Source organism: Neolamprologus multifasciatus, chromosome 22, assembly GCF_963576455.1.
Source record: "Neolamprologus multifasciatus chromosome 22, fNeoMul1.2, whole genome shotgun sequence".
Lineage (NCBI taxonomy): Eukaryota > Metazoa > Chordata > Actinopteri > Cichliformes > Cichlidae > Neolamprologus > Neolamprologus multifasciatus.
The window spans coordinates 2,304,203-2,317,531 of record NC_140459.1 but is presented as its reverse complement, the minus strand read 5'-3'; the positions used below and the strand labels follow the sequence as shown (position 1 = coordinate 2,317,531).

At 39.7% G+C, this 13,329-nt stretch overlaps 1 long non-coding RNA gene across 1 annotated transcript; it reads left to right on the top strand.

Annotated features, from left to right (window-relative positions):
* Window positions 1-5,035: 5,035 nt before the first annotated feature.
* On the top strand, window positions 5,036-13,111 carry LOC146492556 (uncharacterized). The gene is made up of 3 exons (XR_014872105.1): window positions 5,036-5,389; window positions 8,413-8,714; window positions 10,638-13,111. It is a non-coding gene; the product is annotated as an uncharacterized LOC146492556 (long non-coding RNA).
* The last annotated feature ends 218 nt before the right edge of the window (window positions 13,112-13,329 follow it).

The following is a 13,329-nucleotide window of genomic DNA, read 5'->3' as shown; positions in this document are numbered from 1 at the left end:
TATACAGCTGCAGTGGCTCCCCGTTGAATTCAGAGTCCATTTTAAGATACTAGTTCTGACCTTCAAAGCTCTTCAAGGACAAGCACCAGCCTACATCACTGAACCTTTACAGTCCTATGTCCCTAGGAGGTCCCCGAGGTAATGCAATCAGGGCTTGCTTGTTATTCAGCACACAAGGCTGAGAACTAAGGGAGACACAGCTTTTGCCACTGTGGCTGTGGCAGCCACAGTCTCTTCCTCAGAACTTAAGATCTGCGGACTCAGTGGTTACTTTTTAAAAAAGAACAACTAAAACACATCTTTTTAGAATTACATTTTGTTAACTTTTGTCTGCTTTTGTTTTATACTTTGTAAAGCACTTTGTGATCTTTTTATATAGAAATGTGCTATATAAATATAAAATTTTACTTACTTACTTACTTACAGTAAAATACGGAGAGTGTCCTAAACGGCCAGAAGAGGGAACGATGTGACACCAAGGGTGAAGAATTTGTCTGACAGACAGCTCACCCAAACACAGAAAAACATCCTTGCTAAAGGGTTGAATTTTGTTATCACGCTAAGACAAATCCCGCTACTGGAGCTGATCACAGCCACAGAAACAGCAATTTGAAACAATAATATTGCAGAAGTGGAAGCAGAGCAACTACGAACACAAGTTTCGGCAGTTTCGTCTCAGCAATGCAAAGCCCCCAGCATCCAACATCACCATGGAGGAGAGAAGGTAATGACAATAACATTATCATCCTTCCGGCAGACAAGGGTAGGTGCACAGCTTTGCTAAACCAGAAAGACTATCATGAGAAAATTTTGTCATTGCTCAGTGACGAAAATAATTATGAGCCCGTCAAACAAGATCCAGGAAGTGGCTGCTGGAAGAGGGTGATGTCTGAGCAGTTAGAACAAGACAAGGCTATCGACCAGACCTCATACCACAGGCGGTACCCAGGGGAGTCTACACCACGTCTGTATGGTTTACCAAAGATGCATAAACATGGTGCACCTTTAAGAACAATTGTGTCTCAGCTGGGGCAGCAGTCGTGTGGTGAAATGAAGGCTGAAGAGATGTGAGTTTTATTTACAGTGTGGCAAAGTGGCAAACAGGAAATGAGGAATAAGCTAGGCAAAAACTAAACACCAGATTACACAGAGTTACACAGACGAGCCGACGATGAGCACAGGTAGACACACACTATGGCCCAAACAGGAGGGAGACACCTGATCCTAATTGACATCACGAGACACAGACTTTCAAAGTTAAACAGGAAATTCACAAACTGTTCTACAACACTAACTTAGAGACACAAACAGAGCACAGAAGGGAGAACACTAAAACACTGAGAACTAATACAAAATAAGAATCAACACAAAAAACATAATGATACCAAAATGAAACACAAAACGGTGGGTTACCGATCCAGGACTATGACACATTGTGTCTATGATCAACTCGGTCACCTATAACATCTCTAAGGTTTCTGGCTTCGATCCTCAACCCCAGGACCATGACAGTACTGCTGCAGGCGAGGCTGAAGCTGCAGGGCATTAACTCAGTGGGCCGACACATCAAATTCTTGCCTGGTTGAATTTGATGTTTTTTGTCCGCCTAGTTTAAAGACATCTAAATAACAGTTAAACTACATATACAAAACAAGACCAAAGGAACATAACAAAGACAAAAGCGAAACAAACACACACAAAACATGAAATCTCATCTTTTCAAATTCAAATTCAAATTTTATTTGTCACACACACACACAACCATACACAGTATGACATGGGGGTGAAATGCTTGTAGCTGTACAATGCCCGACTATTAAATGACAGAAAAAAGTTTTACAGTATTTACAATTTACTACAAAATTTACAAATTAACTTAGGAATTTACAGTAAAAATAAAAATAAAAAAAATAAAAAATAAAAAAAAAATGTGCAAACAGCAGAAAGAGATTATAAAGATTATAAATTATAGGAAATGTGTGGTGGTGCGTGTGGTGATGTGATGTGTGGGAGAGTCCAGTCCTACACCTGGTTCAGGGCCCGAATAGCCTGGGGGAAGAAGCTCCTCCTCATTCTCTCTGTTTTGGCCTTAAGGGAGCGGAAGCGCTTCCCAGACCTCAACAGTGAGAAGAGTCCATTGTTGGGATGGGAGAGGTCCATCATAATCTTCCTAGCTTTGGACTTGCACCGCTTGGTGTAGATGGACAGCAGGTCAGGGAGCTCTGATTGAATGATGCGTTCGGCTGAGCGCACCGCTCTTTGCAGATCTCGTCTGTCCTGCTTGGTGCTGTTCCCAAACCAGGTGCAGATGTTTGCCGTCAGGACGCTCTCGATGGTGCAGCAGTAGAAGTTCTTGAGCACCTTCAGTGGCAGATGGAAGTCTCCAAGTCTTCTGAGGAAGAAGAGACGCTGACGGGCTTTCTTAACCTGGGTGTTGATGTGGCAGGACCATGACAGGTCCTGAGTGATGTGGACACCCAGGTATCGGAAACTGTCCACTCTCTCCACTGGCGTGCCACTGATGATGAGGGGTTTGTAATTCCTCGCCTGCTTTGTGGTGAAGTCCACGATCAGCTCCTTAGTCTTGCTGATGTTTAGGAGGAGGTTATTCTCCTGGCACCAGGTCTCCAGGTTCCTAATCTCCTCCAGGTAGGCCGTCTCGATGTTGTCGGAGATCAGGCCTACAACAACAGTGTCATCAGCAAACTTGACAATGGAGGTGGTGTCTGATGTGGCTACACAGTCATAAGTGTACAGTGAGTACAGCAGGGGGCTTAAAACGCAGCCCTGAGGCACTCCAGTGCTGAGTGAGATGGAGGGGGAGACTTGTTTCCCCACCCTCACCGATTGGGGTCTGTCTGTGAGGAAGTTGAGGATCCACTGACACAGTGATGAGCTGAGTCCTAGATCCGTCAACTTGGTGAAAAGCTTAGAGGGAATTATTGTGTTGAATGCTGAACTGTAGTACTGTAGTACTTTTCTAGCATTCATAGTGTCACGGCGAGTGGGATGAGCCGTTTGAAGAAAATGAAGGAGGATCCAAGTGCAGGCACTCGTTTAGGTTTAGAAACAAGAAATAACTACACAAAATAACTACTGTATGTTTAGTTCCGACTAGACACTGAACTAAACCTACAGGGGAAACAAGGGCACCAAAACAAAACCTAAGAACTAAACCCTTAACCAGAATAAACTGAAACATGGAAAATAATATTCAAAACAGGATAACTAAAGAATCAGAACATAGACCATCGTATAGATAAATACCAAAAATATAAGAGACAAAAATGCTGGGTCAAAATGACCCAGAACCGTGACACATAGTGTCTCTTAAATGACAAGTTTAAAGGTAGGTGAATTAATTCACAGTGCTGTAAAAAAGCATTTGGCTCCCTCCTGATTTCTCAGTTTTTTCCATATCCTGCAAAGCACAGTGGGTAAAATTCCTCCACAGTGATGTGAGAGACTCACTGCCACTTAGCACTAATGGTTGATTGCAGCTGCCAATGGTTGCACTCCAGTTATCAGGTTTGGATAACCTTTTTCCCCTAGTAAATGAAGTCATAATTTAAAAGCTGCACTTTGGTCCAAATTATTATGCAAATGTAATTGTTTCAGATTTTCCTAAATAGTCGATTCAAAACACAGTCGGCATAATTTTCGAGTCATCAACCATCTGAGCATAATTCAAACGTAACTGTACAAAACTGCCAATGAAAACAGTGTTTTTCAAAAATAAAAAACTTAAAATGCACTGTTCCAAATTATTACGCACACGTATCAAGTATGTGAGTATCAAAAAATTTTACAGGTTGAAAATGGTCATTTGTTGAATTTGCAGCATTAGTAGATCAATTTTACTGAAATCAAAAGCTATTTCAATCAAAAATATCTCAACAGGTCAAGTTACGTATTAACACAGGACCCCTTATTTGATATCAGTTTTACAATTCTTGCATCCATGGAACTTGTGAGTTTTTGGAGAGTTTCTGCTTGAAGGTCTTTGCAGGATGTCAGAATAGCCTCCGAGCTGCTGTTTGGATGCAAACTGCCCCACCCTCATATTTTTTGCTTGAGGATGCTCCAAAGGTTGTCAATAGGATTTTAAGTCTTCTCTTTCTACCATGGAAGAAAGTGGTCAGTCACTCCGCATACTTTGCAAAGGTCATTTTCACATCTTCAGGGACCCTAAAGAGCCGATCGGCTCTCTCCCCGTGATTCCGGCTCAAAACATGACTCCACCACCTCCTTGCTGACGTTGCAGCCTTGTTGGGACATGGCGGCCGTCCACCAACCATCCACCACTGCATCCATCTGGACCATCCAAGGTCGCATTGCACTCATCAGTGAACAAGACTGTTTGAAAATTAGTCCTCATATAGTTATGGGTCCACTGCAGCCATTTCTGCTTGTGAGCATTGGTTAGGGGTTGCCAAATATAAGGTTTATGCACAACTGCAAGTCTCTGGAGGATCCTACACCTTGATGTTTGCAGGGCTCCAGAGGCACCAACAGCTTCAAATATCTGTTTGCTGCTTTGTAACGACCTTTTAGCAGCTGCTCTCTTAATCTGATGTATTTGTCTGGCAGAAATCTTCCTCATTGTGTCTTTATCTGCACAAACCCATGTGTGCTCTCACTCTTACATTATGGTGATCACACTTAAATCACCTATTTCACACTTTTCAGCAGCACAGAGATTTTTCCTCCCTATATTGCTTGATAATGGTGGTCTGCTTAATAATGTGGAACATCCTTCTGTAGTAGTTTTTCCTTTAATTGGGCTCAGCTGGCAAACTAATGATCATAGTTGTCTGAGATTGATTTCAGTGATGCAAAGAGCCCTGAGACAGAATTCAATCCATGGGTTCAATTGAAAAAAGACTTATTTAATCTTTATGACACGAAACACAATCTGCATAATAATTTGGAACGCGGTGTAATTACGTGGCTTATCTTTGTCTAATATTAAAATTGGTTTGATTTCATACAGGTGACAAATATGGAAAAATATAGCAATCTGATCTTATTTGTAGACTCCCACTCCATTTTCTGTTGATTCATAAATGAATGTGGATGTAAGACAGTTCACTGATGAACAGTAGAGAACAGCAAACCTCCAGCTCTGCGCCCAGTCTGAAGGAGGAGGAGGAGGGGCTGAAGCAGAAAACCTGCGCATGAATAGCAGAGGCTGTGTCCAGTTAGTCCTGCTACAAGCCCTCACAACACACAAACTCAAGAAGAAAAAGGAAAGAGATCTGAGCAGCACTTCAGACATTACCGCTACTGCTGATGGAGACAAACATGTCCAGAAAAGCTGTGCTGGGTTTGATTCTTCTTTGTCTGCTTCTCTTCTTCTTCTTTTCTTTTTCACCATCATCTTCTAAAGGTGAGGTTTTCTTTAATAAGTAAAATGTAAATCAGTTCTTTTGGATGTATGTCCAATGTCAAAGTTATACATGTAAATACAGAGAGGTGTATTTCTGTTAGTCTGTGTTATGTTAGATACTTCGTCTCCTGCATTGTAAGCTTGGTGTCTGAATTGTGAGCGACTGGTATCGTCGTAGTTATGAATTGAACAGGTGGAGGACAGACAGGTGTTAAGTTAGGGTGTGTGTCATGAGAGGAATCCATCAGGATTCCCCACAACAAAAATAACTAAACAGCAGAACCTCCATCTGAATTTAGCGAAGAAGAGAAAGCTGAATAATTTTAAATTTGTAGCACAATGTTTATCTCATTCATCACAATCTCACTGGTCCAAGATCAGTGTTCCTTAATAGGCACTGAAGTTGGAATCATCCAGTAACAAACTATACATATGATTTTTAAATATAAATATTCAACTGACAGCAGCTAAAATTAAAAAATATCAAAAGAGGTGAGACACACTTGTGGTCTGTGATGGTGCTCGTAGTAAGACTAACGTAAGTGATTTTTCAGACTTGCTGGCTCTTTCCATGTCAGTTCATTGCACACATCTCTCCCAATTATCCCAGATGCTCCTGAAAAAATAAATAAGGCAAATGTAAACTTGCTAAATTTTAGTTCCTTGCTATAATAATTTTTTGTTTAAGTCAGTCGGATTTGTATAAGTAGGTATGAGTGTTTTTAAACACGTTGCTTGTAATTTAAAAGTCTTTATTTAACAAAAAAAAAAAGGAAAAAAAGGTAAAACCTTCAATTTATTGGGGCAAATCTCTGGTACCATGGCTTTATGAATATGGACTCTCAGAGGTGAAGCTCACATGAAATTATAGATAATTGAAATTCCAAAAATAATTGGATGTCCCATCTTTGACAGCTGATTTAAAAGACTGTAGAAATCACAGCGATGCAGGTAGGGGTCAGATATTTTTCCATGTATAAGGCATAAACTATTGTTTTAAAGTATAATAATTAAGCTAATGGTTTCACAGATACTAAAGAACATAACCAAAAAACAAAAATCCAACTTCAGCCTGAAATTCAGGTCATAGCTAGTTTCTGTTAATATAAAATGTTGTACGTTCTCATTGTCTGAAAATTCATTTTTAATACAGCGGCCCCTCGTTTATCGCGGGAGTTACGTTCTAAAAATAACCTGCGAAAGATGAAATCAGCAAAGTAGTGAACTTTATTTCTTACAATTATTATAGATGTTTTAAGGCTGTAAAACCCCTCACTACACACTTTATACACTTTTCTCAGACAGACGTGAACATTTTCACACTTTTCTCTCTTGTTTAAACTCTCAAAGATCAAACCTACGTAGAAAAATAAGTCCAGCATTATAGAATGAAACTAAAGATCAAACCCTGTTTTAGGTCCAGAACATGGAAATAGAGCAGCTGTGAGAGAGTTCAACACTAATGAATCATTAATGAATCAATGGTACAGAAGTAGAAGAAGCAAGAAGAATGAGTTGAGTAAAGTTCGACTCATCTGACTGTTTGGTTTCACTTAATGCGCCTTATAATCCTTTGACGTCGACACTGTTGTGTTTGTTTTCTTCTGCTAGTGAACATTTATGTAAATTTGACAAGCTGAACACATTCGGTACAGTACAGGAGACATGACACGAGATTGACTGAAATGGTCTACAGCCAATCAGGACACAGAAGACAGTGCGCTGTAAAAAAAAAATATCTTTGAGATCTAATTATTGTTTTATGAAACAGTTTTACAATAAAAATGCTGCTTGATCTCACTTTAAACATGTGATCATATTTCAACATGAAATGATGAAACACCGTCAGCCTGCAGACTCAATTCAAAACCTCGCTTTTAGTGTTAGCCCCTGTAGGGAAATTACTCCTCTGCATTTAACCCATTCACCCAGTGAAGCAGTGGGCAACCACCAATGCAGCGCCCGGGGAGCAGCGTGTGGGGATGGTACCTTGCTCAGGGGTACCTCAGGGTAGCCGTTCAGTGGAGTCGAACCCCCGACCTTCTGATCATGGGGCAACCACTCTACCTACTGAGCTACCTACTGCCCCCCCCCCCCCCTTTTTTTTTCTTTTTCATTTTTGTAATTTTTTTTTAACCCCCAAAGACCCAAACTCTTTCATGGGATGCATTTTTAGTCACAATAGAGTAAAGATGCGCAAAACTCCTTATTTGGCGTCTGAGCACAGCAGCATTTTTCCTGAGTACAAAAAATGAGAAACAACAATTTTGTCCCTTTGAGCAATATGGCTCATTTGAAAGAGCAACATTTAGTATTGTGGTGATGGTTAAAGTGGTTTAGTCCACTTTTAAAGTTTAGAAAAGTCATTTTGAACTCACCCTCACTTGAAATTGTCCATACTTTTAACTACTGATCGTTATGTAATTAGCAGTCTGTCTAAACCTCCATATGTGATTTTTATTTTTAGTGCAGTCCAGCTCAGCTTCCAGGTTCAGGCAACTCTAATGGTACCGTAGATGTGGTGTGAAGTGGGTGACTCATCCACTCTGAGATGCATCATGTAGGGTCTAAAAGGAACTCGAGCTGTTGACAGGAGGCTGCAGGAATGAAGACATTTTTAGACCTTGTTGTTCTGCATACATCAATAAAGTGCCATGGGTGCATGTGTATATGTGGCATGGAAATATGTATATGAGCAAATTATCAACATTGACATCACGACATCAGTACTTCTACTTTGTAACTGTGATACTGAGAAGATTGTGTAAAAACTCAGTTTCTGTTTGAGGAAGGGAGACATGTTTTCCAGTGTGACATCATCTCATAGACGATTCTTACGCTGTGAAAGGTTTAAGTTGTTATTTGACTTCTATTTGTGGGCAGTTAATTCTCTAAAAGTTTCTCCTCATGTGATTTTCAATAATATTATTCATATTTAGCACACACTGGATTCTGGTTTGTTTGGCATCACAGACGCTTTAAAGCCAACCTTTCTGTTCTGTGTTGTTTCTTCTGTCTTTCAGAAATAACAACCATCAGAGCTACGGTCGGAGATGATGTCGTTCTGCCGTGTCACGTTTCAAAAGATAGATCCATCGCAGGCGTCGTGTGGACCCACACTGAGACGAAAACATATTATGTTTTTGTGTACTACAGCAATACCTCTGAAATAATCAGTCAGAAGGAAGAAGTACTGAACTGGATAAGCGTGCAGAGAGAGATAACGGATGGCGATTATTTTGTTTTCTTTCAACCCAGGGAGCAACAAACAAATGGCTGTGAGCCATTTTGAAGATTGTCATCAAGCTGACAGTGAATCCAATGGGTGAGTTTGTAGAAGAACAGAAGTTTCCGGAGCCTGTACTAGAAAACAAGTTCAGCATATGCAGATTACAAACAAGCTTTACTCGTCACATTACAATCATACAGAGCACAACATGCAGTGAGATGTTTTGTGTCCAAGCTGCAGACAGACTGCAGACGTAACCTCGCTAATCCAGGGCTTGTTTTCTTTTTTTTTAAGGGAGGTCTTGTCAGGACCCTTACTGAATACTGGGTGGAAATCGATCTTGCGACTCCGTCCAAAGGTGTGCAGTCTTAGCACTAAATTATCCAACACCAGATTATCATTTCCTCATCTGGCTTCACATTGAGGTAGTTTTCTAATCAGTAGGGCAATGCTAGGTTTATTAATCTATTAATTAATCTGCTTTGACCGATCAGAAATGTGGCCTGTCTAGTGTCAGCAGAGTGACTGATTTTACAAACAGGCTGAAAGCAAAAGAATAGATATGGTAAATGGCCTGTATTTATATAGTGCTTTACTAGTCCCTAAGGACCCCAAAGCGCTTTACATATCCAGTCATCCACCCATTCACATACTGGTGATGGTAAGCTACAATGTAACCACAGCCACCCTGGGGCGCACTGACAGAGGCGAGGCTGCTGGACACTGGCGCCACCAGTAGGCAACGGGTGAAGTGTCTTGCCCAAGGACACAACGACCGAGACTGTTGGAGCCGGGGCTCGAACCGGCAACCTTCCGATTACAAGGCGAACTCCCAACTCTTGAGCCACGATCGCCCCAGATATACTCAGATATATGTCAGATTTTCTAAACAAAAGCCCAAAGTTAGCCCAGAAATGTGTTAGGATGTCCTACAATGCCGACTGTTCAAGTTAACAGACTTTTGCAGAATACTATTCAAGGCTGTTAATTTAGTCTTATTTAGACCATATCTACCAGTTGGTTGAGCCCTTTCTGTATTTCATTATTCCTGTTTGGGTTCTTCCTGGCTTCCTTCCACAGTCCAAAGACTCGCTTGCTTTGGTAACTAGTGATTCTAAATCGGCTGTAAGCATAAATGTGAGAATGAATACGTTTGTGCTTCTATGTGCTGGCCTGTGATAGACTGGCTTCCTGTCAAAAGTGTTCAAACCACTGCAAATATGAAGTGCGTTGCAGGGGGGTTGGAAGTCTTTCCCCACTTAAATGTAAAGTTGAACCATACAGCTCCAGCTGCCCTGAAAGAACATCAACAAGCTTGTCCTCAATTTTTTGTCTATGACATCAGGATTGATCCCTGGAGTTGAAAAATAAAACTACGTGCTGTAGATCCATTCTCTTCCGCTTATCCTTTTTCTAATTTTCCGACTATCCTCTGTCAACCCTACGATATGGTTGTGTGGGAATATCACACAGAGCAGTTAGTGAATTTCACCAGTTTCTGAAATACTGAAATGTACAAACTGCTGTTGCATTAAAGGACCAACACGATCTAAAGGATGTTGCAGAATTTATGATGCAGTTGTTCGAAGAACTGATTGATTAGTAACCCAATAAGAAGTGATCTGCTTTTCTAAAGCTGCGTCCACAATGGAAGCTATTCAGTCACTGCACATGCTTTGCACACACATCCCGTACTTCATGTGTAGGTAACTCTCAAATGTATTTACTTCCTGGTCATACATCAGTCAGCGATATACTACTGTGTTATTGGTTGCTTCAATTACTCGTCCTCACAGTTGACAAAAGATTATCTCTGGACACACCCACTCAGAATTTCTACAGGTTACTTTGCTTGTACTCGTGAAGTGGGCGTAGCTTAACCCTTAAAATCCAAGCCTTGTTTCGTAGTACAGGTGTCCGATTGTTTTTGTGAGAAAGAATCATGTTTTTGTAATTCTATATTTCTGTGTTGATGAGACTGTCTCTCTCTCTCGCCTCTCTTCTGTTTCTCACCTGCAGCTGAACCAACAGATGATGGATCAAGAGTGTGTGCTCCACATGCATTGTTTCAGCCACTTGCTTTTACTCTTGGTGTCATTGCAGATGTTTTGAGATGGAAGGCTATCCATGGAGCTGGCTTAGTGTGACTCCATGCATGGCCTGCCTGCGTACACTCTTGGTAACTTCTTGGTAAATCTTTTTGAACGTCTTCAATGTCGTACTAGTGCTGGGTGGTATACCACTTGTAACTTAACAAAAAGACCACCATTGATGATAAAAAGGTTGACGAGTGTGTTTAAATTAACTCAAATGGATCTTGTGTACTTTTTCATATCTCAAATACGTTTTAACATATTGTTTTGAAAAGCGGTCCAACCCATTTTTCTCATACATTGAAATCTGAGGCAATGTCTGAACATGAATATTTCAAAGACTATGTTTTCACTGATCTTCCTTACAATCAAAGTAAATGAGAATCTATGATATGGGACATCAACTTATTGTCTAAGTATAGTTAGTTAAAATATAAAGAACAAGTCTCGCATTTGCAAAGTTCCATATCTGAGCACACGCTAATGACAAAAAACAAATAAAACTATAATAATTTTAGCAGTCTGTGAGGAAATAGAATAACATTGGGTTGACTAGAAACTGCAGAATTTTGGGGGATTAGATTATCTACTGACATTTTTTGTTTGTTTGTTTTTGATAGAAGTTGTTGCCTTTGGCTAACATGTTCATGTTGATAAAGTTTACATGCCATGTTGACTTAGGTAAATAGAAAAGTAGGGCCATTGCATCTGAAGTCAGAAAAATTAGCCATGTTTTTAATATTTAACCCAACATAATGGCCCTTTTATACAGAGAAATAATAAAAATACTGTGATATACACTCTGGTTGTACCACCGAGCACTATATTTGTCACTGTGGGATTGTGAAAACATAATGTTTAAATGTTAGCTGTCCCTGTTTATTAAGCATTAAGGCAAATTTACTATATGGACCTCGACTCTAAAAAAATGTGACATCACTGGGTTGGTTGGCTGCTGCAAATAGACTTATATTAATTTATGCTAGCTAACTAGTAACTTAGTGAAAAACAATGAAAATGAAACTAAAAAGCAGTGTAAGAGGATCACGTTTGTACTGACCGTGGCTGCAACAATGAGTCTTATGTTAACAATCAAGAAGATTCAGTTTCACTCTCTGCTCTGAAGCAGTCGGTGCTTTTCATTGTTACCTGCACTGAAACAGGAAAATTCCCCAGTTAGCCATAATGCACAAGATTTTTGAGGATTTAAACACATATTTCTTAAACTCAGCTTCATAAACAGCCTTAAAAGATTTTTTGAGAAGAGCTCCATGGTGTAAATTAGCCTCGACACATGTAGTGTTTCATGTGAACTGTAGCATCAGAAATCGCTGATTTATGTGCAGCTGCTGAGCTTTGTGACAAAATACTCGTTTGTTCTTAAGTAACAGGTAGCTTTAAAAATGAAATACTGAAGCAAAATTACTACTACACATGTGACTAATCCAGACAGTAAGTGTACCAGTGTTACTCTGTCCTGATGTTTTTTCAGAAAATGACTAAAAATAAATGCTTACAGCAATTTCTAATTTCAGTCTGTAGACAATCTGAGTGTGCTCTGATTGTATTTCATGTTAAAATGTGTTTACATGTTGAAATGTAGTCATGTTTAAATGTCAAATGTATTTATATGTGTCAAAAAAGACAAAAATGAGTGGCACTGGATATAAAATGTGTCTTTCTGTTTGACTGATATTTGGATCTTCTGATGATTAATTCGATGTAAAAATTAAATGCAACATTTAGTCAGATTCCAGGTTTGTCATCGCAGAAGTGAAATTTAATTTGTGTAAATGAGAAGCGAACAACCCTGAACAGAAAAATACTTTTTTCCCCATCTTTTTAAAAATAAACATAAATAATTGTCCAAAATGACGCACAGTCCTCAGTCCACCGCATTGAAGTAGAGGCTCAGTCTTTACCTGTTTCTATGGTGAATCTATTTATGATGCCTTTCTTTAACTATCCATGGAAGCACTTAGTTTTGAGTGAATCAGGCCTAATCATCTTTCCTGGAACTGAAAACTAAAAACATACTTGTGTGCCAAGCAAAGGACGACAGCATGGAGAAACATTTCAGTCTTACAATTCAGTGATTTTTGAGCAGTGGTGTATAATTCAAAGAGATCCATGTGTGTTCAAAAAGCATAATGTGCTGTCTGTTACAGCAATTACTGCACTAATCAAAAGTCTGGATTCATTTCTGTTTGCTGAAGTTTTACAATCTTAAAGAAAATTACTTTTAATCTTAAGATAATGCAGGAGTCCCTGCTCACATGTTGTTTTGATGTTAAACGTGTTGTTGTGACTTCTATGCATTGTTATTGTGATCTTGTTAACTTGTTTAACTTACTGGGAATGTGATTATATTTATGTATTAAAACATTTACTGCAAGTGTACCTGTTTGTGTGTGACACCAAATTCTTTTCTGCAACTCAAACCTCCAACATGTGGACTGAAGTGTTGTCCAGAGGCTGCAGCGGCTGTTTGTCAAATGGTCAGTAACCGCCTCATTAAAATGATATACAAGACTTAATAAATGGGACCACAGACTGTCCATAAGAGATTGACAAAGCTCATGGTAAAGTGTCTTAAAACTACACAGTTAAAAAAATCC